General features: G+C 45.7%; 1 long non-coding RNA gene across 3 annotated transcripts; it reads right to left on the reverse strand.

Moving 5' to 3' along the window:
* Window positions 1-8244: 8244 nt before the first annotated feature.
* Window positions 8245-24578, reverse strand: LOC137850769 (uncharacterized). Of its 3 annotated transcripts, XR_011092803.1 has the most exons (8): window positions 24162-24578; window positions 23961-24068; window positions 23205-23358; window positions 22098-22269; window positions 21226-21388; window positions 14923-14993; window positions 11592-11891; window positions 8245-10458 (listed from the first exon to the last, which is right to left on the reverse strand). It is a non-coding gene; the product is annotated as an uncharacterized lncRNA (long non-coding RNA). The 3 variants fall into 3 exon arrangements; XR_011092801.1 differs by lacking the exon at window positions 8245-10458 and having other exon boundaries at window positions 10849-11891; window positions 24162-24577; XR_011092802.1 differs by lacking the exon at window positions 8245-10458 and having other exon boundaries at window positions 10849-11891; window positions 23961-24017; window positions 24133-24577.
* Between the last annotated feature and the right edge of the window lie 650 nt (window positions 24579-25228).

The raw sequence follows: 25228 nt of genomic DNA on the forward strand, positions 1-25228 counted from the left end.
GGGCAGAAATATTAATCTGTTCTCTCTTCCTTTGACTGCTTCAAACACTTTTCTCAGTTGATCACCTTTAATATCTCCGTTTTGACAGAGTAGGGCATGAAAACACAAACAGTGCTGCACAAAAACATTATTTCTACACTCCCACAGCAATGACAGCTCAAAAAAAATAATAATAATAAATAAAAAAAACTTCGGTTACATCAACGATGATCACATCAATCACTGATTTTATCAATTTATGGCATTTCTTGTCTTGAGTTGGGATATATACACTCCCTTGGAGCCAGTGTTCAATGTTTTATTCCTATATTGGGTACTAGAAATGGTTCTGAATGCTAAATTCAGGTACAGACTCCCAACATCCCTGCAAGTTGCAGGGTTTGGTTTCCAAGTTCTTCTTTGGGCATCTCTCCTGTACCAAACTCAGTGGGTTGTTAGCGGTCACACTGTTTTCTATATAATATAAAAAAGAAAACCTTCCCCATTGCTTAAAAAAAAAAAAAAAAAGTGAGAAGGAAAAATCAATGCGATAATTTATCTGCGCTGCCGGAAAACTCACTACAAACACACACCACATATAACCAAGTAAAGTAAAGACAGAGAGAGGACTTAGCAGCAACAGAGAAACCCTTGTGCAGATTATTTAGTATAGTCTACATTCCCATTCCCCTCTGCAGCTCAAACCGGCACACCAATGCGTTGATCTGGCCATATTTCCTAATGAAAGATGCTTTTTTTTCTTAAAAAACAAAGCTTTCTGCTCTCTTCTTTTGCATTTGCTTTTCTCTTGATTTTCTGTGCATTCATCCGGATTCATTTCTTTCCCTGATTTGCCTTCTTTAAAACCTACCTCTGAGCCTGCATGTATCTGTTAATCTAACCCATCTATCAACAGTTTCTGAGCCATCTCTTCAACCTATGCAGCCAGGGATTTTAGCCAGGCTTTTATCATTTTTATGTGCAGAGCCGCCACCCGCTGTCACAAGGTCACCCTTGGAAATGATATTATGCCTCAGTGGGTACTTTTTCACCTAATAAAATATACAGCACACTGTATTTCAATTGTATCATCCAGAGACCAAACACTGAGCAATCAGAGGACTAAATACTCTCCCTCGATCTCTGGGATCGAGCTGGGAGCCAATGCTCACTGAGCATAAGAGGGAAAGTTTGCCGAGAAGCATGTGTCCAGGAAGACAGCCCACCCCAAAAAAATGCTCAGTGTGCTGAACCTCCCAACGTGTGCCTCTGGAGCTGGGTCCTGCTTCTGACAAGTACACAAGCATCAGCTACAAACAACTTTCTTTAGCCTCTGCTGGCCCCAGAGACTCCCAGGACACAGAAAAGGCTCCCTGTGGGTGTGCAGGCTTTCTGGTGACCTGCTTTGCCCCAAATTAATGCCCACTTCTTCTCTTCTTTCTTTTTGGCCGTAATGAAGCTCTAAAAGCCATGAAGTCAGAAGGAAGGAAGGCACACTGGGAAATTTTACCTCCCAATTTCTACAAATCAAAGAAAAATGAAATATTTTAAAGTGGCAGAATTTTTAGGGGAAAAAAAAAAAAAAAAAAAAAGTCCAAACCTGTGCAAATGGAGCTTTTGCTGGCACCACTCGCTGCACCACACCATTGCTCATGTGAACACTATGACCACGAAAGCCAGGTAACGCAGTGTGCAGGGTAAGAAAGCCCAGCTGGCAGTCCCACAGACAATTTGAGAGCAGCTTTTTACAAAGATGTGCCCAAGCAAATGTGTTTTTCACCTACCCAGACACCAGTCCCTTCTTTCTGCTGTCCAAGTGGGGAATCCAGGTCCATCACAGCACAGCCATGCTGACATCACACCCAGAGATCCATTGAGTCCATTGGTGTTACTGAGGGCCTTAGTATTCAATTAAGGTCCCTAGTGAGTACATACAGACTTTCCTTTGGTGTAATCCAAGCAGGAGCTAGCCTTGGGCAGCAGGCATTTGAAGGCTGCGAAGTCACTGCCTTAAGTTCAGTCAGCACCAGCTCTTTGCTTCTCCAGGTCCCTGAGGATGGCAGAACTCAGTCCTGTGAGAGTGTTTAGTTCCCTCCTCCCAGCAATGTTTAGATATTGTGCTTAGCCAATGTCTACCTGCCTGCAGCGAGGGAAGGAGGGTGGCCAGCCCTTCCTGGGACAAGATCTGGGGACAGGCTGTGCTCCTGCTCACCACCCTCTGCACTCAGCAGCTCCTGTATCCCAAGGGATGCATGGCTAGGGCTGCCAGGGGGAAAAGCCAAGGCCCACCTCACCTCCCTGGTTTTCCATCCACCACCAGAAGCTGCAGGAAGACACCACCCAGGGGCTGGGCACAAGGAGGTGCTGGAGATGCTCCTCTTGCTCAGGCTGCTCTTGATTCGGATTGGAATGGGAGTTGGTATGGGTCTGAAAGGGAAAATGAGCAAGCAGCAGATATTTCTTTCAATTGAGCTATTAATGAAAAGAATGTGGAGAAAAATATATATTTTTTATGTGCCAAAGAGAAATGAATAATGCAATCTACTGGCCAGACACAGCAGGGGCCAGCTCCAGGAAACAGCACCATTTTGTGTGTTTCTGGTACAAAGGGCGAATCACGACAAAAGTAAGGAATTAAATAATAAATAACTAAGTTAATAAATAAATAGCTTTTTAGTCAGGTGCTCAAACAGAAAAGTCAGCATAATGCATCAACTTTACCTCATGCAGGTGTAAATTCACTTTAAATTCACCACGAACATCAGGGTTAGATGATTCCCATCTCACCACTGTTCCCCTCCTAATAGCTAACTGCATTTATTCAGTAGGCTTTCTGTGAAAGACTGAGAGGTATAAACTCTCTACAGTAAGGAATACATCTAAGTTTGCAAAGTGGCATATAAAACCACAGAGCTGTATGAGCATTTATTAATGCAAACAAATCATTTGCTCCTCTGCCCCCATATATCACAGTACACGGGCTCAAGAAATGGCACGAGACAAGGCAAGTCACCTCCCTAGAGTTTTATTGGTGTGTGCTGAGCACTCTGACTGGTAGCTTCAGCTGCAGCCCCCGGTGCCAGTCATTAACCATCAGGCTCGTCTCAGTGAGCATCTCTCCTCCAGCCCACACCACAGTTCCACATCCCCATGCTGCAGCTCTCCTCTCTGCTTTCTCTCCTGTGGCCTGAAATGAGAGCTGCTGGGACTTTAAATTGACATCACTCTGTTTTCTTCTCTGACACCAAGTCCTATTCAATTACCCTTTTCATCATATTACTTATTATGACTACAGAGGTTGGCTTATTTGGGCTTTAGCTAATTAAAAAAAGTAGAGGGGAAGAGGCGAGGACCAGTGGACCACAGCGAGAATTTCATGTCTCCAAGGGCAGGAGAAACCACTGTGGACTAGCTGTAGAGCAAACATTTGCTAATATTGCAACTGCATTTTAAATCGCCTCCTTCTCCCTTGAAAGCACTGGGGACCTTTTGCACCTCTCCTCTCAGGCCCCTTGGAGCACAACAAGGTGAAACCAGAGGTGCCTGGTGACACCAAACCTGGCTTCAGGTCAGGTGCAGAGGAGGACCTGTGCCAGGACTCTCAGCTTTTGGGGAGAGCTGCATTACCAGCATGGTTCTGGGCACTCAGGGGTAAAGTTTCCTCATTTTCTCCTGCTGGAATTGATATAATTTCCACAAAGACTAAAACATGCGACGAGCCAACTCAGTCGTCATCTGGTGAGGGCATTGGGCTCAGAGGACAAACCCTTATGTTCCAGCCTTTGTTCCAATAAACATTGGAGTGCTTTATAGCTACTGGAAACCATCAACAGGAGAGATGGCATTTTTCCATCCCAGGATACTGCCTGACTCATGGCATTAGGGCAGCCTCCAGGGACACATGGAGGTGCATGCCATCTGATGAAAGATGAGGTTAAACTGGGTTCTCTGAGTGTCCCAAGCACCAGAGGAGGTGTCTTCATGCTCAGTTATATAGGCTAAAAGGCAAGAGCCATCCACAGCAACCTGTGAGATGTGCCTAAACCCAGCATTTGCTGCAATTGCCTCGTTTTTGCCAAGGGATGCTCAGAATGGAAATAAAATTAAATGACACGAGTAGAGCAATCCTTTCCTTCCAATCTGGAATGAATGATATTTATTTCAACAGGAGGACAACAAAATGTTGTCATTCTGGGTTGGATTAGATTGTTTTTTACTTTCTCCTCACCCCACCCTGAAGCAAAACCCTCACTAATTCACTCAGGAAAGGGGTTGTCTCCTGCAGGGGCAGTATCCTCATCAGCTTTTGTAAAGATGTGATGTAAAATATCATGTTCTACAACTGCAGAAGTAAAGCCAGATAAAATTTCTCTACAAAACAATGCTCTGATTGAAAAAAAAAAAAATACCTTTTTCATCAGAATGAAAATATGTTTACAGGAACACATTAACTCCACATAAGTTTGACGGAGAGGAAACTGGGCAGGGAGCTATTCCAGCTTCATTCAGGTAATGTTTAAATACATCATTTTGGCTTCATCCTGTTATTGGGTTATATTGTTATATATTACATCTGCCCGCTGCCATATTTTATTTTTTTTCAGGGAACAGGATCGCCACACTCTGTAACACTCTACCAGAAACACGGCACTGATGCTCTTCATCCTCCTGGTTATGATGCTGGGGTAACAAGGGACCAACACCTCCAACTGGGTGTCACAGGTGGTGACCCTCCTGAAAGCCCACACCGAAAGCAAGAGGAAGCCTCACTACGTGGCTTGTTTTTAAAAGAGAGCCACACACTGGGAGTGTTATTTCTGCATCCCTCGATAACTGCCAAAACCTGACAGGTTTCAATAAGTCCACAGCAGCTCCAGACCCGTCTACCAAGCTCTGCTGTGCAGTTATAGCTTCTCCCTCCTGCAGATGTTATAACCTGATGTTATCAGCATCACTGAATGTAGCCTGAAAGGTTTTCAAAGGCTTGTTTCTTTCACATTAACCTCTTGCCCAGCCTTTGGCTTCCTGCAGATCTCTCTCCTGGAGACCAGCCTGGGATCCTCAGGAGTCTGGCTGCAATCACCAGAAGTTCCTTGGTCCCATTAAAAAATAAAATAAATCCACAGCTCTGTTGACACATGGCATCATGGCATTTCTCTCTGTGGCAGAAACATCACTAATTTGATGTGATGTTCACCTAAGATGCTGGAACAGGTCCTCAGGCAGCCTCCTTGCACCAAATAAGCCATAGGTAGAGCATTTGTGCAGATGAGGGAAACCCAGACCCCAGAAACTTGAAGCTCTGGAAGAGCTTTTCTCTTTTTCCCCCCATGAACAGAGTCAGTCTGTAAAATAATCTGAAAATGGCAAAGATAATGAAGTTGTACATAGGGAATAGTAATACACACTATTTTCTATGCCCAGTGATGACACAGAAACAGAATGCAACAGCAGTTTTCTTGGATTTCTAGTATGTTCAGCTTTCCTCTTGTCTGCTACTCTGATGCTGCTTTCAGAAATGCGTAACTGAGCACGAGAGCTGATGGCCAAAATTCTGGGATAGGAGCAGGGGAAGGTGTCATTGTGCAGCTGAGAGATTCTGTAGTGTACAAGAAGTCTAAATAAGAAATATATATATATATGTATATAAATAAAAAAAAAAAAAAAGGAAAAAGGGTTAAGTATGGAAAATGGACATGGGTAGTAAACGAATTCCTCATCAGTTTAAGTAGCTAGCAAACATAAGACAAGGAAACAAAATGTGAAAAGGGATCAGGTGAGCACATGAGAGTTTTTAAAACATTCAGAAGAAAAGAGGGAAGAAAATCACTCTTAACTTTACAAGGTGAGGCAGGGAGTGCTCTCCACTCAGACTTGAAAAGTGGCAAGCAAAGCGCCTCCAGCGTCCTCTAAAAATGAATTTTATGCCCCATTTATATTTTCATTATTTATGGAGTTTTGCTGATAATCCCTCCTGCCGGGAAGGAGATGACCACCGTCCTACATCTACTTACCTTTGTTTGCAGCTGGGACCACAGCCATGGATTTGTTCTGCTTCAGTGAGAGGCCAGGCTGATTTGATTATTGCCTTCTAACATACAAAAAGGCTGCTGCTAAAAGCCTCACTCAGAAAGAAGTTACGAAAAGCAGGTTTTAGCCTGTTTGTAAGCTATGGCAATGAAGGAAGCCAAGGGCCAAAGGACTGTGTCACCTGCTGGCCCACGGGGTGCCACCACTGAGCTCAGCCAGCGAGGTGGGATCAGGGCTTGGGCTGGGTGCCCAGGGCGAGGCTCCAGGTCCCCGCAGGGAGTGTTTGCTCTGGTTTTGGCAGGGGAAAAATCCACACACATCCCTTGGTGTGTTGCAAGTGGGGATGCTTCTGTGTGCTCCAGAGGGATGGAGGCAGGTAAGGCTCTCACCTGGTGTACCTGACATGCTATGGGCAAGACCTCCTGGTGCAGAGTCCCTTTTGGGTAGGTGTAAGTAATCCCTATTGGGAGGCCTTTCAGTTCATCCTTGTCCTTAAATTTAAGTCTCTTCTTTACGTAATTTAGTCAGTCTCGTGTTCACTCAGGCATCCCAATTTATGCAGAGTGTTTTCTGTTCCTGGAGGAAGCCAGGGAATGACCCATACTTAGAGCTGAGAAATCATGCTGGGATTTCTTTCGCTTTAAGGAAAGCATATGGTCTACCCTACAACGTCTGGGAAGTGCTGCATCCTTTCCAGTGAAGGCTGCCTTGAATAATCAGGAGGCAGAGGAGAGAATTTTTAATCTCTCCTGGTTCATCTATCACTTGCTACACTCTCAGATAGCCAGGACAAGCAGTAGGCCAAAGCCTTCTAGAGGGTTCTTGGCAAACTTACAAGACTTTTAATAAAATCTCCTGCTTATGTGGAGAAGCAGAGACACTGATCCCCATCCCACTGCTGGGGCTGACTGCTTCTCCTCGGCTCTCCCTCCTCCACCCTACCCATCCTTCCACCCAGTGGTCTGCAGACCCCTACAGAGATCACACATAGTAGAAAGAAGAGGAAGAAACACCACACAGGGAGAGGGCAGGTACCACCAGGTCACAGCAACTCAGAGGCATCAGCGGAGCTAAAATGGAAGCTCATGAGAGCACAACCCAGTAGTCCAGGAACGTGGTACTGCCAAAATCAGTGACAAGCCATATCACTGAGCTTGCAAGGCCTCAGGACTGAGCCTTGCCAGGCCTGCTCTGCCCAAACTTCTTATGACCTGCTTGTTTTATTTGGTTTGGCTGTAACAGCTATTTTTCTGATGATGAGGTGGCTATGGGTAATTTGCTTTACTTTTGTTTATGGCTGGATCATGCAAAGATAATTTTATATAGACCGCAGTAACAAGCAGTTATTCTGTAAAAAAAAAAAATAAAATGGATATTTACTAATCTAACATAATGATGCATTGTAGAGGACCTTGAGGGGCAGAGGCAGAGTAATAATTATTGGATTAGTCAGTTAAGATTTCAATTATACTACTAAGAAATTCTTGTTTTCATCTACAAGTTGTGTTTCCTTTTCACCCACAAACAACACTTTGAGCATAGCAAGAAGGAGCAGGAATCATGTCCTAGGCTTGGTTCTGACAGAGGGGGAAGGTAGCTATAAAAGATGGTGCTACAAGCCAGCACGCCAAAACCATCCTGCACAGAGCTAGGGTAACATGAGCTTTATAAAACTACAGTGCAAGAAGGGAAAGAGAAATGAGCAAAAGAAAGTCTTGAGTTCAGAGTAACAGCTGCAGCAATTACAGTACAAGCATACCTGCAGGCATGCCTCGGTGCTGCATCGCTAGACCTGAGCAAACGCATGTTTTGTTTCTCTTTCTGCATTGTTGTTTATGTTTTACCACCAGAAAAACTTGGTCTCCAAATGCTGCTTCAAGCTAAAGATATTGAAACATTTCCTGAAAGGAAAAAAAATAAAAATAAATTAAAAAAAGAAAAAAAAAAATATATATATATATAAACAGCTTTAGACTTTTGAATAATTTCTAAATTTTGTCAAATATGACCCAAATCCACAAAAGGATTGGCTAAATAGAGTCTTCTGTTTCAGATGATAAACTATTTGAAGGCAAATAACAAAAAAATTGCCTGGAGTGAGTTTTCTAACTACAAACACAATGTAATGTTTCTGATGTAGACCCAAAGACCACATTGGAAGAAGTCATACTCACCATGACTCCCTTTCTCTTGTTTCTCTGACCACAAATGTGACAAGGCAATGTGAGGGGAAACCTGGTATACTTCTGACTGACAGCAATACTAAAGATCAAATACTGTAGCACATGAAAGAGGCTAGTTTGTGCTCAGGGAAGCTGCAGTGGGACATTATGGGTCTTATTGTGCTCAGTTCTCTGAAACACACAAATGAACAAAACCAAACAAGACTAAACAAAATTGGTTCATTTTCTCCAAGCAACAGCCTCCAAGACATGCCATGCCTGTTGAGAGTCTACGCGGCCAGAGACCCACCAGACACTGAGCACTCACGACGGAAGGAAACCATCTTAACATACAGAGACTTGGGACCAACGGTGAGACCCACAGCATAGTTTTCCTTGTGACTGACATTATGTGGTCACCCTGGTAATTTGGGGTACACTTGCACCATGCAGGTATCACCTCAGTGTAGATGTTCCCAACAGAGTAGCACTTAAATACAATTATTGGCAGTGGCTTCAGCCATGGTTCTTGGCTTTTTCAGGATCTCATGCCTCCATGAGGGAAGCACCTCTGTGTGATTCCTGCATCATCTCCCTGTGTACTTAATGCAAGCTTTGCTGCCTACTATACTGTCAGCAGACACACAAGGAGGGGAAAAGATCTGCCCCACATGGAAGGGGTGAGCTGTGGGGAAATGATAACAAGTCAAATAATTGTTATTACTTCTGAGGAAGACAGTCTCCTCAGAATCTTCCTCTTTCATCAAAAGGGCACAAGGGAGATGTGGAATATTGAATATTACAGTTGTGTTCTGAAGTGATGGCAGTAAGCTTTTTATTTTTTCCTTTTTTTCCCCTCCATTATTAGGGCATATGAAATCTTTATTGAGGTTGAAAAGATGAGATGTTCGCTGAAAAAGCCTCAAATTTTAGTCAAAGCCAAGACAAGTGGAGGGATACTAGGCTAGAGTTTGAAAGTTTATAGGCTTTTGTGGGAGGATTTGCGACTGAGTGGGGTGTGGTTGTTGGAATTCTGTGTTGTTGGTTTTTTGTTTGTTTGTTTGTAGGAAGAAAATGCCCCTTTAAAGAATAAATAAATAAAATTAGCCAGGTGATGAAAAGCTTCTGGGTTCCTCTAGGGTATTTGCTGTCCTACATGGGCTGTTCTGAATGCTTAAATTCAAGGGAAGAACAGACAGAAAAATCTATTATTAAATGCACAGAATTAAATACATGGTGCTAAAATACATTATTAAAGTCAAAGAAAATGCATTTGGCCCTGCAACAAAAGTGGTTGGAGAGTATTTGGGGGAAATACCACATATGCTTGTCTTTCACTGATGCCTGGTCACCCATCAGAGGCCATTGCCAGAGGTTACAGGAGGACATGGGGCTACCTGCACTTTCAGCCCGACCCAGGGCATCCCTCCCCATGCTATATGCAGCACCCTGAGCAGCCCAGAAACTGCTGCCACCCCATCTCACTCAGATAAGGGATGAGAAACAAAGCCGCATGGCAAATCTGTGGCAAACTGGAACTACAAATGACCTGTCTAACACCCACACAAGGCTCCAAGTTCTCTCTCCCCCCTCAATGTATCACAAAACGTGGATTTCAGGAAACAAGAGTCTCCAGAAACACCCGGTATAACCTCAGGAGACACTGAAATCCTAAATGAGAGTGAGGCAAGCATCACTCTTGGAGTAATCCCACCGCAGTTTGTTTGCTTGAAGGTGTTTACCACCAGCCCCGTGCCTTCGCATACCAGTTGCCGCTGCTCCTCCAGGCAGCTAGTTACTTATCTGCTCTCCAAATACTATTTATTACTGACTCGTTCCCAAGGTGATTCAATTAAGAAGTCAAAGAAGCAGCCGCACAGCTCACGAGGCAGTAAAGAATTTCTCTTACGGTACAGTTTGCCATGTGTTCTTCTCTCCTGTATGTAATGGGAATAATAGGACGCAGTAAACTGCACTAAGGCAATAAACATCTGTTACAATTATTTAAATGCCTTAGATCAGCTTCATTGTTTAATTGCCTGCAAAGAAAGCCATTTAATACCCTTATATATTCTTTCCCTGCCAGAAACACTACCCCTTAAACAGAAGATAAAACATTTAAAAATGCAAACATTTCTTATGATCCTGCATTACAGCTGCCATGCTGTAAAATATATCCCAGCGTCAGGTTTCCTCTGTTCAGCTCCTGCAGCTGAACACGGCTCTGTGGCTATGGAAAGTATGGTAATGGGGTACCCAGCACTGCTTCCTCATCACACCCTATTCCCTGCAGGAGGAAGGAATAGAAATCATGTATCACTGTAGCAAAACAAAGCTATGCATATAGAGGAAACGAACACACAAAAACCCCAATTCAAGTGAGATTAAACGGGAGAATCTGGGAGCATTTGAGGCAAAGCCAAGGAAAGCAATTAAATCAATCCCGTTGCTCAGTGCTGACTTGATATGTTTTGTGCTCTGCAAATATGTGCCTGTGAAACCTCTGGGTATCACAGAGGCTTCAAAAGCTCAGGGAAGAGTATTGCTGGCCACAGGTACCCACTGGGAAAAGACCTGTTGTCTTGTACATCACAGCCTGCTCCAGGAGGTCCAGGTCCACAACTCCCAGGTCCCAGGTGTTAGAAGGAGCTGGAGCAAACCCACTGATGCTGGTCCACGTGTGGTGTCCCACAGAGGTGCCACCCAGAGGAACGGGGGAAGAGGAGTGTTACGAGGTGACGGAGAAAATTGTGCCTGGTGAAATGCAGCTGTTTTAAAGCAAGATGTTTGCTTTTAGTGCAGTGTTAGGCTTATGTTGTGGAAGTTATTACCGCGTCGTTACGTACACAACTACCTCTGACAAGCCACCTATTAAAGCAGAAACTTGGCGACTAAGACATATCAGAGCTAAAACCACCCACACAATTCTCTTACTTCAGCTCCTTTGAGTTGAAATGTAGGCTTTAATTACACGATCATAGGCCATATTTTTATACAGAGCCCTTTTCTTCCTCTGTGAATTGCTAAATGTTTCTGTTTATTTTTAGCCTGTTACTATAATGTACATCCCTTATCCTTATTTACCTCATGTCTTCCAAAGCCCGCCTCAAGCATAAAATTGGTGTTTTCCTCCCAGCTGTTTCCACGGCAGCATCTCGTACCCTGAAAGTACTAAGGATTCCTTACAGTGTGGCTGAGATACATAGGGATTGCTTCCCTCACGCTGCTAACAAAAGGCCAAGAGATGGGGAAACTTCAGAACAGGCCTTTGGAAAGCATCCGTGAATGTTGAATACCCAGGCTGAGATCCTGGTTCATTTCCAGAGCACCGATCCTTCTCCCAGCTCATCACATAGACCAAGCTCCCACCGTGCCATCTGCAGGTGGCTTCTCTCTAAAAACAAGTCCTGTCTACCTTACCTCGGACATGCAGAAAACGAGAAGCATGCACTTTGTGGTCAACTTTTCCGTTTAAGGGATAGAAACCAAGTCTGTGGCTGAGCGAGAGACAGAACCTAGCTCTCCACAAAGGCGTCGAGCCGCCCCTCTGAGACCATTTTACAACTTTCTGGAGTATCCTGCCTCATTCATTATGCATTTCCAGCCTTCTCCAGCAAGAAAAGAGAGTCCTCCAGTCAACAAATGACTTCAGTATTACAGCCCTGCTCTATTTCATTAGTTTCTTCTGCTGTCCTCTTGGGCACCGACTCAGGCAGCCATCTGCAGGAAAAATAACAGAACGTGATATTTTTAATTAAAGTCTGCATTGCTATGCACACAAAAGACGAAGCTACAGTTATATTGCATTGCTCTGCCCTAGCTCCTGGGAGTTAGGACTTGAGCACAAAGCATTCTTCCCATCCTAAGGTAGGAGACCTTCAGCTTTCTAAAATGACTGGAAACCAGGAGTTTGGTTATGTAGGAGTATGTTAGCACATGCATGGCCCCTCAGCCTGCAAAAAGCTGCTCTGCAGAGAGGATTTTGTGCCAGAGCTAGGGGAGTAGCTCTGCCACTGCACAGGTTGTGGATTACACGGTGTCCTACCAGAAGGAAACGACCCATGTGCAGAAGCTGGCACTGGATTCCTGATGCCTTTGCTGTCAAACACACGAGTCCAGGCAATAAATGCCCCCCTGTTTAGGAAACAAGGCATAAAACCTATGTATGTGTGCAAGTATATGTAAATGCAGAGAATGATAATTTTCAAGCACATTTAAAAACTGGCATGGTGGGCAGAAAGCAGCATTTTCAGTTACTAGATGAGCAACTGCATGGCCCTGGGACCACCGTGATCTTCTTCCCCAGTTCAACAGTGTTGTAACTTCACATATGTGGCTCCATGCCCTGCAGAAGACCTTTTCCTCAGCCACTGACCCGTTGACTTGTTTCTTCTACATGAACAGTTTGGGGAAGAGGTGAGCTAGCTGAAATATGCAAAGGAGAAAACTAGTGAAATAAAGAATCAAAAATTCCGATATTTTTTTTTCCTGAAAGGACAAAAAAAAAACAACCAACAACAACAATAACAAAAGCAAACGAAAAAGCTAAATATCTGAGCAGCAGAACTAGTATCTCTTTCCTGTGGATGTGTCAGACCTCCCATAAACTCTCTTCTCCTAGGTGCAATAGCTCCTACAGCCTGCTCTCATTTGTCTTTGATAGCACCAAGAACAGCTGTGGTGGCTGGTCCAGAGATACTTGTAAGCAGGTTGGCAAGCCAGCCCCCACCCCAAGGCCCTGACAACTGCTGGCAAGGATGTTCAGTGAGATCTGGCACCTTCTTCTCTTTTTCTCATTGGTTCTCCCTAGGACCTCAATGGAGACTTGACTTTTTCAGGACTTATGTCCCTTTCAAATGAGGCTGAAACCAGCCAACAAGGACAGTCAGTCAGGGACGTGTCATATAAGCCTTGGGAGACCAGACTGAAAAACTGGCCAGCTCTCAACTCCCAGAAGCACGCCTTTGGTTCAGCACTGCATGTGGTACCCGCATGGCTGAATCAGGGAGATGCTGACACTGCAGCTATTAATATCTGCATAAAATTAATAAACCTAGGTTAATTCCCTCCTCTTCTCGCCTATAAACTTAGCCCAGCACAACACTGTTGAAAACAAACCCCCTTAATGCTAGGTTTTTGCTGTAATTGGAACTCATACTTAAGATGACAGACTTTTTTGGGGGAGGCAGTCCCCAGATCAAAGATGCACAAAGGACATGGCACCACTGTTTAGTCTGACAGCCTTTGCACCTCTCCCAGGCATCAGGATTGGCATCTTCGCTTAATGGGCCTCATGCTTTTTGTCCTAGCCCTATGAAGCCTCAGGCTTTCAGGGGGAAGAGGCTCAAAGAGTCTCCCTGCACCTCGGCAGCCATGCGAGAGCCATAATCAGAGCTTGTCTGCTGGTGCAATCAATACCCCAAAAGCCCACATTAGAGACAGATTCAAATCAGAGGGAAAATAACTTGTCAACCAAAGCAAACTCTGTGAAAGCTACTGCTTTTCAAAACACAGAGGAGCTACTGCTGTGCTCTCCATCTGGTAGAAACGATAAATCAATAGATATTCAATTTGCCCTGAAAAAGGGAAGAGAAAGGTTTCCAGCATGAACATGTCTATTATTTCATCAGCTATTCTGTTTGCACATTTCAGATGGAAACTTGGCCAGAGCAGTCTGGGAGCTCTGAGCACTGTCAGTTTTGCTAGAGTGCATTTAGCCACAAAAAATAAACCCTGACGAAGCAGGATCCTAGTCAGCTAATTAAATCAGGTTGCCATGTTGAGAATAGCTGCAGCCCCCAAAATGAGCAAAACCTCATTCAGACAGACAGAGGCTTTAGACCAAATGTTGTTTTTCTTTCCCATCTGTTAAAAATAAACCCTGCGGAATGACATGCCAGTTCATAAAAGTCCATCCCGCTGGAATATTAATCAGTGCACTGCATTTGATATTTATCTCCCTGTAAATGTTGCCTGTCTCTCTGCATTTTCTCCTGTTGGAAGAACCCTAACTTTGCAGTTTCATCACCTTCTTGCAAAAATCGCCTTTGTTACTGCTAAACAAACACAGAGCTTTATAGGTTTTTCAGCGGTTTCAGGCAATGTGATCTCTGCTCCTAAATGGAACACAGTTGAGGTTTCGTGTATGTGGTTAAACTGACCGTGAAGAGAGGGAAAGAAATGAAAAAGCAAAAGAAAGCAAGCCATGTCCTCCTGTGGAGAGAGGAGAACAGCTCTGCATAGGTATTTGCTGGGGTTTGGATTGAGGGGGGAGAAAAACAGTGCAGGGTGCATCCCATTGAAAGGAAAAGGATACAGGAACTCAGGGGAGGGTAGAGCAGAGAGGCGTTTGGACCAGAGAGACACCAACACCTCAGCAGTACAGCTGAGACGGGATCTGTGCAGGAACCCCACCAGAGGAGCACCTGCCTGCAAGAAGGCTGCTCTGCTGGCACACTCACACCTCCGGCTGATGACTCTGGCTTGATTTCAGCCCACTTCTCCCACTCCATGATCTCCTCCTCTAATGTCATTTCAGTTAATGTGCTAATGGTTCTACCAGGAGAGCAAGCCAGGGTTATGATAAGGACCAAATTTTCCATTTGCCTGCTTTGCACACCTCCAAAAGCCACGTGTTAAAACTCCACACCTACACGGTCCTACCACACTGGGCAATGTGCCACCCAGGGAAACTTCATAAGGCAAAATCAAGCTAATGACCTTCACTAAATTTTAATGAGAATCATCTTACCTGAGTGCTCATTTCCTCGGTCAGGCATGGGCTGTCAAAGACTCAAAGCTGGCTTGAAACCTGCATTACACCTGTAAATATTCAATCACAAGCCTAAGATTACCCATACTTCCTCATCACACTCCTAAAACGTTCATCGTATAAATTAGCTTAAAGAGAAGGCTCGGTCAGAATTTCAATTAGAGGGAACAGAAACGTAAAGTCAATTGCAAAAATAAATAAATAAATAAATAAAAATAAATAAATAAATCACAGGCTGGTACCAAAGCAGCAGGAAAGCAAAAGTAAAGTCATGGAATAAAACTTCCAGAAGTGCCTGTGTTTCCTAGGGCATTGACACAGTCAGGAGGCTTAATTTCACTGTAAATCCATGGGAGCTGGTCCCACTAGACCAGAGTCTTCCTCTGTGACACGGTTTGCCCCGAGCACTAGTGCTGGTGCACTACAATGCACGGTGACTGGGGAGGGCCCCAGGGGTCCACGGCCACCCATCTCCAGCCTGTAAGACTCCAGAAGCGACTTCTTAGGGGGCTGTGCAAGGAATATAAGGGAGGATTTAAACAGGTGCCTGGGCAACATGCAAACTTTCCTTCTGCCAGGGCTTGACCAAAGCAGAGCTTCCCTGGGGCAGCCAGGGGAAACTGGCTGTGTTTTACCTGGAGTTTCCATCACCGATAACTGCGTGCTCTTAAAAACACCCGATAACATTGCTTTTTGGGCTGCACAACACTAAAAGCTCACCAGTGTGAACAATGTTTGGAAGAACCTGCCTGGGATTTTTTAAGTGCCATGAAGATGGGGACAGAGGGATGAGTTTCCCTTGTTTCCATGCCAATGACTTTTTGTCTCAGGTGTTTATCAAAGTTTATATATGCTGAGCAGGCACCGCCTGGGTTAGAGACAAGGTGGCGTTTGCCCAGTCCAGCCTAGTCCTGTGTGAGATGCAGAGTGCCCGCAGTTTTAATAAAAAGCACTAGATGGGAGTAAAACATCGAGCTAAGTCTGCCCGAGAAGCAGCAGGAAGGCATTCCCAGGCAGGGCGAGCGAGCAGAAGGTGCTGCTGGGAAGCTGTGTCTTATTCTGATGCAGCTCCAGAGCCTCCTCAAGTAACTCAAAATAAATGTGTCTGCCTAAAGTAACTCAAAATAAATGTGTCTGGAAGTGCTGCCGTAAATCTGAGCGCACGGACAAGTAGGCAGAACCTCCCTGACACAACGCAGGGAGCTGGCTGGCTGTCCACATACGGTTGCTGCAATTAGAGGGAAATAGAGGGTCACTTCGTAGACTAAACATTTTCCTTCCTTGGGTAAGTGTCTAGGTGCTGGTGGGTGGTGCTGGCTCCCAGCTGTAGGTGCTACCTGTCATATAAAAAGCATTGGAAACTGCCCAGCAGAAGTCACACAGGGAGGGCCAGGAGGCAGTGGGGCGATTTTGTAGGGTTTGGTTTAAAAGAAGCAGGCACCAAAGCAGGGGGATGCTTGTCAACTTGCAGAGCAGACTTGCAGAAGGCACCTAAGGAAGGATTGAAACCTAACCTGCACCTCCTGGGCAGCACACAAGGGGTCTGCAATGCTGCCTCCTCCTCCTCCTCCTCCAAGCCCATCACCAGGGGAGACCAGTGCTTTCTCTACCTTTCCCAAATGACAAAGCAACTTTTTAATGAATCCTCTCAATTCCCAGGCAGACAGAAGAGGATGAGCTCACCCCCAAGATATGTCAGTGGTGTTTGTAACACTCCTCCTCTCCTTTTCCCAATAAGGAAATATTATATCTGCGTTGGTTTATTTTTTCCCCTACAATAGATAGATAGATAGATAGATGGATAGATGGATAAAAACCCAGCAACTTTGGTGCTGTTGATGTGACCTTAGGGTTGATGAGAAATACCCAGGACAGTCTTTTGACAGGAAAATCCCCCAGCTCCTAGTAGCTTAGCATCTCTCTGTGTGTAGGTGTTCTCCAAGCACCGAAGTCAATCAAGCACAATACCCCACAGCTGGCCCAAACCCTGCACAGTTCAGTACTTACGAGATCAGGCAGAAGATCCTGTGGGCACTTCAGCATCCTCACCCTTTTTCCTCCCCATTTCAGCACAGACAGGCCCTTCCCTTGGGTGCACAGTTACACGGGCCCTCCCACTAGCTCTCCGGATGGACCTCCCAGATCAAGGACTCCCAGTTCCCTCCTGTGAGATCTGCAACACTGCTCCACTGCTTCAGAAACAGCCTGCCCCACAGCTCTTTCTATGGAGAAAACAAAGCAGCTGGGCTATAAGTTTCATTCGTTGCCAATTTGGGCTGGGTTGGCCAACTCAGAGGAAGGGGAAAATCAGCACTCTGGTCCATCACCTGCACTTCAGATTCTTTTGGGCAAAAACCCAAGTCCAATGCTGGGAAGCACCTACAAGGAGTGGTCAGAAAATCAGGCTAGGGAACATCAAGCCCCTTACAGACCCCAAATAGGACTACTCAGGGTCCATTTTCAGCTCTGCCTTAAGTGCCCAGAGCCGCTTCAGTGCCAAGGTCAGCACGCTGATGGGCATAACCCATGCTGCTGGGAATGTTGAGCAGGTGCAGGATTATTTCTCCTCCCCTCTCTGCTTCATTCCCATCACATTTCCATCCCTTCCTCTCCTTTTTAGTGACATTTCCCTCTTGCACTGTGTCTCTTTCCCATACTCATCCTCCTTGCCTTCAGCCTTGGGTTGCTCTGGCTGTACCATCATCCCTGCGAGGCCACCAGACGCACGCAAGCACAGCAGCCTAGCAAAAGGCTGGATCAATACATGCTGGCAGCTCTGCACCTGCTGCCCTGGCAGTGCCCTGTGTCCCTTCCCCTCTGCTGAAACCAAACGAAACCCTGCCCCAAGTGAAAGCCAGCAGATGCTTAACCAACACCTCCCGTGATGTTTGACAGCAGAGCCCCCCTCCAACACCAGCTGGCACACAAGGCGGCTGCAGATATTTTGCTGGTGTCCCAAGTAACTGGCACTTTGAGCAATCTGTCACTGAGGGGCAATGTTGGACTAAGGGCTGGGGTGGGGAAAGAGAGCAGCAGCTCACAGGAGGCAGAACCAAAAGCACTGGTTAAATAACCTTCAGCTTCAGAAAAGGCCAGGATGCTTTTGTGCAGCCAGGGCCAGCCTCTCGCAAGGAGATGGGCCAGGAGGTAATGCACTCCGGTTGTTTACTCGAGGTTCAGTTGTCCTCCACCAGTGTTAAATACTTCTTCATCTTCTCGGGGCATAAATGATGGGACGTACTGGCACGAAACAGTGACACTAAAAGCTAAATCCATTAAGGGATGGTTTGCGGGGAGGGGGGAAGCGCTACCATGCATCTCGCATTATCATATAACATAGGAAATAGAGAGGAAATGGCCTCTTCGATTCTCCAAAGCTGCAATTTGGCGATCCTCAGCAGCCTTATCTCGCACAGAGATTAGAGCCGGGCAAATAAATCAGAGCAGTGAAATCAATGCACGCATTCCTTCTTCCTGTTCGCAAAGAGGGAGGGAGGCTGGGGTAGCACCAGGCAGCCAGGTTAATGCATGCATTCGGGGACCAGAATAACCAAATGAGTATTTGTGCACACACGCCCCGAGTTATTGATTACACATAAGTCTATTTGCAAAGAATATTCCTCTGAATAGTTTGTAGCTCTGATGAGACACTGGACCTCAGAGGCTAGCTGTGGGGACCGGGATTAAAAATATTTGCTCCAGCCCAGCCTACCAAGTGTTTTGGTTTGGCTGCCCCTGAGTAAAAGCTCCTCTGCTGCAAAATGCTGAGGGTGCCTCACAGGTCAGTGCTCGCCCCGTTGCACCAGGCCAGCTGAACACAGGCAGCATTGTCCCATCTGCAACTTGCCTGGATGGCCCCGCTCCACGGGTCGCTTGAGACCCTGCCTAAAAGTCCTGAGAAGATTGCTTTCAGCCACAAGAAAAAGCACTGCAATTAAAAATCATAAAAAACACCAGGAATAAAAAGGTAATATGTAGAAATATGGGCACCATCCAGGCAAAGATCCTGGCTGGTGATTTGCCAGCGTGTTTGTAAGTGCAGCTATAGCACCACTGCTCTGCATCCCTCGACAAACAAGGTTAACATGGGACTGGGTTTAGTGCAAGCATTGTTCCAAAACCACAGAAAAGGGAAGTGTTTCCAAATCAGAGATTCGGTATTGAGATTTTGGACTTCTCCACTCTGCTCCACGCCCCGTGTCTACAGCATTTTCTCATCAAGACGTGCAGAGAAGTGCAGGGCACAACCCACCCTCCCCAGCATCCCACAAGAGGGATCCAAAATAGGTCCAAAAACGCGCATATAAACCCAGATATGGTCAGCTCAGAGATGTATTGCCATAGCCAAGCTCTCTGATCCAGCCAACCCCTGTGCCTGCATGCAGATTATCTCTCTAATCTCTTCTCCCCCTTTCCCAACCTGCAGACTGCTGCTGGCAAAAGCACACACTGCTGCTGGCAAGCACGCCCTGCTTGGTCTCACCTCCGACTGCTTGCTGTTTGCACCAGGGTCCTGCCTCGTGTTTGCCTGCAAAGCCCCTGGCAGGCATCAGCATGGCATAACCAAAGGGAGAGGCGCTGGGACCTGCTGCTCCTCATCGGCTGCAGCTTCCTCAGGTTGCTTCTTTGTCCGGGTTAATTAATTAAATGTTGCCTCTTTTCATACCTCAGATAAATACTTATCCAGAAATATTATAAGGCAGCTGAATCCAGCACAAGTGCTGCTCCTGGCTCTGCAAACCACAGGCCTTGCCTTGCTAGAGGGAGCCACCACAGCAGCATCAAAATCTGCCCAGTTTCTGCCCCCATCCCCAGCATGTGCAGAGCGACACAAACACAACCACCTGAAACAGCTTCGTCACATATCTATATTTTTTTTCTCTCTTTGTGTTGTAGTTAAATGGGGAGCTATTGGTGTCCTGATACAGAGCATTGTGGTGACGCCAGGTGTCCCTTGCTGCCATATGCCAGCTCTTCGTTGCATTGCCACGCAGCTGGCTAAGAAAGAGTCCCACTGAAGGACAGCGTTTAGTGGTGTAGCTTAGTGTAGTGTAATGGAGTATTTAAAAAAAAAAAAAAAAAAAGGAAAGAAAAGAAAAAAGAGAAACCACAGCGCTTTTCAGGGGGATTCAGAATGTTCTATAACATTTTTGGAAGAAAAAAAAAAAATACAACAAAACCTCCAGGACAAAGTGAAAAGGAAATCAAAAGCACACCCCAGCATGCAAACTCCTCTGTGCAATCCCACTGAGGCAGCAAGAACAGCTCATACTTGTCTGAGCTGGAAAGCAAAGTCTGCCAAGCCCTTTCCAAGGAAATTATTTCGGGGAAAGCTACCGAAGTCAGAATAACAGCAGCACCGCTGTTAAGTGCAGAGCAGATATTTTAGCTTGATTATGCCCTTTGCATCTCAGATCAGCCAAAAAGCAGCCAGCCTTGCCTTGGAAAGCAGCAGCGTGCAGCTACACATTGGAGCATGCAGGGAGAGCCTTGGTTAACTGTTCAGGGACAGCCCTGCTCGAGGAAGAAGAGCTTTACGATGCCATCAGCTCTTTACTGGGGCAGACAGCCTCTGATTAATAAGGCCTCATCCAGAAGAGTGTTAACTATTGGAACCATTAATAATTTAGCCTGGCGGTAAAAGCCCCCAAACACCCAGGGACTGCTTCTGTGAGCTCCCTGAGCAGGGGCAGAAGCACAGCGGAGCCATGTGAGGGGAGGACACAGGAGACACGAAGCTGCCTGCTAATGCTGACCTAGGCCATGGTCTTTTCTTTTTCCTACTGCACTCTTGGCCAAATAACTTATTTCTTTGGATCTATTACACCTGCATTTATTCTTCAGCACCCTTAGACTTGGCTTCTGCCTTTGGGAGCCAAGTATCAACAGTAATCATGGAATCACAGAATATCCTGAGGTGGAAGGGACCCACAAGGGTCATCAGGGCCAGCTTCTGGCTCCACACAGGACTACCCAAAAATAAAACCCTATGTCTATGAGCATTGTGCAAACACTGCTTGAACTCTGTCAGGCTCAGTGCCGTGACCACTGCCCTGGGGAGCCTGTCCCAGTGCCCGACCACCCTCTGGGTGCAGAAACTTTCCCTCACACCCAGCCTGACCCTCCCATCTCACAGTGATGCTGGAACAATTAATTTTCCATAGCTTCTGCATCCTCCCTCTGTTTAAGAAGGGTACAAGGACACCTGACAGCCCTCCTCTGACACTGCAGCTGGGAATTGTATCTTGGGTTTAACCATGCAGAATGCTCCACCACCCTTACCTCGATGCTGTAAGTACGCTGGCTGCCACATGAACCAACACCAGCAGCTAAGTACACCAGGAACCTCGTCCACCTCTGATCCTAGGCTTGCACAGGCATTTTATGGGTAACTGTGCCCCTGTGCAGCCTGGCAAGGGTCATATGTTCAGAGATAGTTTTCAGACTACAAACAGCATCAAAAAAATATATATATATATTTTTCTATATAATACTTTTATATATTTATTATATAACAAGCAAAACAAAACAAACAAACAAAAAAAAATCGAACCTCAAACCTTCAAAAGACAGAGTTAGGAAATACTAGCCAGAAATCTCAAAACCTTACTGTGGGAGCTCAAACTCTTCAACTTGCAGCAAGACAGTGGTCTTCCTTATTTTTTTCCTTCTTTTAAATCTGGCAAGCAACTCCCAGCTCTACCATAAAGATATGGAAGTGAGGCCAAAATGCAAGAGGACTTTGAGTGTTTTGTTGTTTGACTGTGATGTTCAAGGGTTGGATTTTTCTTATGTTTACTGCATATGAAACATTATCTTAAGAAGCAATTTGGGACATTTTCAAAGTTACTATGTTTTGCAGATAGACATTGGCATGTCTGTTCCATCAGGCCCTTCAGATTGTTTGCCTCTAGAGTTCCCTATAAAATCACCTAACGTCACGATGGGTGTATGACAATGTTTCGATTGTCACTGCAATAATATGTACATTACTTCTGACAACTCATTGTTTTATTGAGGTTTCTCAAGATACCCTTTTCCCCAGCTAATCTTCCCCATGCCTCTTCCCCAAACCCAGAGGGCTGAACACCCCCCGGTCCCTATGTTCCCACGTGCAGCGTGTAGCTCCTCAATGTTTCTGCAGAAAGACTTACATTAAGTAAAAGTGACCAAGAACCTGCGGGATGTCTGAATGGAAATACCCCTGCAAGTGCCAAGAAGAAGGGCAAGGGACCCAGAGGACTCGGTGGTGCTCTTCAGTCACAAAGTGAGATTGGAGAGGTGCTTCCAGGAGGACAGGTTTCCAAAGAAGGGCAGGCAGGGAACCTGGAGAAAAAGCAGAAACCAGCCAACAGCACCAGGAATTACTGGTGGCAAACGGTCCCAACATTTTGAAATATACTTCAAATTAAAAGGAAAAAATAAATAAAGTAAAATAAGAAACCAGCATTTGAACTGGAAAATCATTATGGACAGCCAGAGAGATCTGACGTGGAGCATCAAGTCTGCAGCAAACAAGAGGCAGAAGAAACTCAGGCCAGCCGTCAGCCCTGTCAGTGTTTCCCCGTGCTGGCACAATTGTTACTTTCCAGGTGAGGGATTGGAGTTGCTGCACTCATTTCCTCAGCAGCTATTTTCCTGGAACTCAGCAGAGTATTTCTTTCTCTTTCTCCCCAGCAGAAAAGCATGTGATGTTATTCAACGTGACAAGCCAGCTTTCCCATCATTTTAATTTCTTTCATGGCGAACCACCCCGCGCAGAAACACACAATGCCACACAATAGCATGTCAAAGGGCCTAACTGGGGTGCGGGCAACTCTTTCAGAGCATGCCTAAGAGGGTGACATGTAATGCAGCTTTTTCATCATTTTCTTTTATTTCCCCCTCCTCGTGAGGCTTCCAGTCAAGTGACATTTTGTTTGATATTCACATCATTTCCCAATTACAGTTCTTCTAAATTCTTGTGAACAGCTGAATAATTCCTGGCATGGCTTTGTTACAGCTCATTTCACTGCATTAGCTTCCACTACCTTTCCTCTTTAGAGGCTGGATCTGGAGATTTAGTTCAAATCTCCCTCTCGCATGCAACCTTTCCTCTCCACTCCTGCTTTTACTGGAGCAGGTCTCTCATCTCAACTTCCATTTCACAACGTTTCTATCATGAGCCGGCTCAGTCTAATTCTCCCAGCACACAATAGCTAAGAGAAAGGTTAAGAGACACCCTTGTGATATAATTGTCACAGCTGCTCAGCACTGCTTACCTGAGGCACTCCTGAACAGGCAGAATCCTTACCAAGGAGAAGGATCAAGAGCAATAAAAATACTCTTAAGTTCAGGGCTCTGCAGCACACATCCACAGCTGAAGGAGAGTAGTATGCTCAGGGCAATTCTTCTGGATCAACAAATTTTTAAGGCCTTTGAGAGGATGGATACTTGTTAAATGTTAGTCCTTCAAATATTAGTACTCACCAGTACCTTTATGCATATATCATAACCCACTGGACTCCACTGAGGCCCCTCTTTCGGCTTAAGACATTTACATGGAGTTGTTTTCTCTCCACAGAGAGTTTGTTAGCCTAGAGGCCAACCTAAATGGATTCAGGAGCCAAGAATCTATGCAGACCAAGTGCTCATCAATCTGATTTCTCAGCCTTCCCTCCCTTCAAACTAAGAAAACTCGAGCTGGGCAAAAACAGAGGGGAAAATGACAAGCTCATGGAGAAGCTTGTGGTCACGCAAGAGTTCACTAACGTTATGCCCACCCAACACAGGATTTTGTGACTGTCAGCCACAATCCTACAAGCTGTTTCCATTACAAGTGAAAACCAGTTTTGCACGCCAGGACATCACTGATGCTCAGTGGGGCTTGAGTGGAGCTTCCTGGATCACCTCCACTTTAAACATAGCTTCTGGCACAGAAGCAGAGATGGATACTCTCTCTACACTTACTCCCTCTATCTCATTGCAAAGGGACACCAGGGAAGAGCCTCCTGGGGTGTTGATCCTGAAGGTCTCACCTCCACAGAAGACTTTCCATTTGAAGACCAGCTGCAGTTATGTGTCCTGGGTCCCTGCTAACATCCAAAAAGCAGTCACACGTGCACAAACAAGCAGAAATTAGAGTGCTATAGCAGAACAAACAAGACAGAGGTGATCTTCAGCTATTTGCTTGTGGGTTTTTTTTCATACCTCCAAATTCAAGCCTGTCCCCAGCCCACCTGTGTGATCTGCAGCAGCACAAGGCATCCCAATTTGTGCTGCATGAACTATGCGTGGATGGGAATATTCCCTGAGAAGCAGATCAGGAGAAAACTGGGGCTGCCTCGCTAAGCCAGGCTACCAGCACCTGCACTTGGGTGATCTATTTTTTTTCCTGAGGAGATTATGAAGAACTTATTTGCCACCTGGGCCCAGTGGAAAAGGCCCCGGGTTTGGGAGTTAGGAGCCTTCAGCTGCTGCCTCAGCTGTGCCATTACTGCTGTGCAATGATGGGCAAGCAAGATCCTGCAACTGTGAAGCTGAAGAACTGTGAAGACTTGAGGTTCACACCAGTTCTCCCACTCATCCCTCCCTCACTGCCCTCACAAAATGAGTCCCTCCTCCCAGAGCTTATGGCCCAGCTCACACCTGGCTGAGAAGTGGAGATCTCCTTCCTTCCCCAGCCCAGAAGCTAAGCAAGGGCTGAGCTCTATCACGAGGTCACCTTTGCAGCCAGAGGCACATTTCTGAGAATGCCCCTGACCACAGAGTCCCCCCCCATGCCTCGCTTCTGCTGCGCCGAGCCAAGAGCCTATAGATTTCCTGCTCTTAAAATACATTAACGTAATAAAAGTCAGAATTACACAGCCTGGAATTTGTGATTTACAGCCCTAGGCTAAACACAAGAAGAAATAAGAACATCCTGTGGCAACTCAAACAATCCGAGTCTATTATGCAGGGAGGTGAACTTTTTACCCTCAATGGAGGAGAAGAGCTATTGTGTCTATTAGAGACAAAACAAAATTGACAGAGAAACATCTGCAATACTTTTCTTTTTCAAGAGAGGATAGATCAACATTACTAATGACTGGCCTCAGCAGCTGTCCTGTCTAATTACCAGCTGCTCTTAGACATTATTGTCTAATATTAATACCAGCGGAATCCCTTATTACATTCAGTGTATCGTGATGTCATGTCTGGCTTCTCGTCTGTCTTCTCCACGTCTGCGTGGTTAACCTGGAGCAATATCACTCCCTGCCTCCAGACAGAGGTGGAATAGTCAGAGGCTCTGTGCTGAAGATGGTTT

The sequence above is a fragment of the Anas acuta genome, chromosome 2, assembly GCF_963932015.1.
Source record: "Anas acuta chromosome 2, bAnaAcu1.1, whole genome shotgun sequence".
Lineage (NCBI taxonomy): Eukaryota > Metazoa > Chordata > Aves > Anseriformes > Anatidae > Anas > Anas acuta.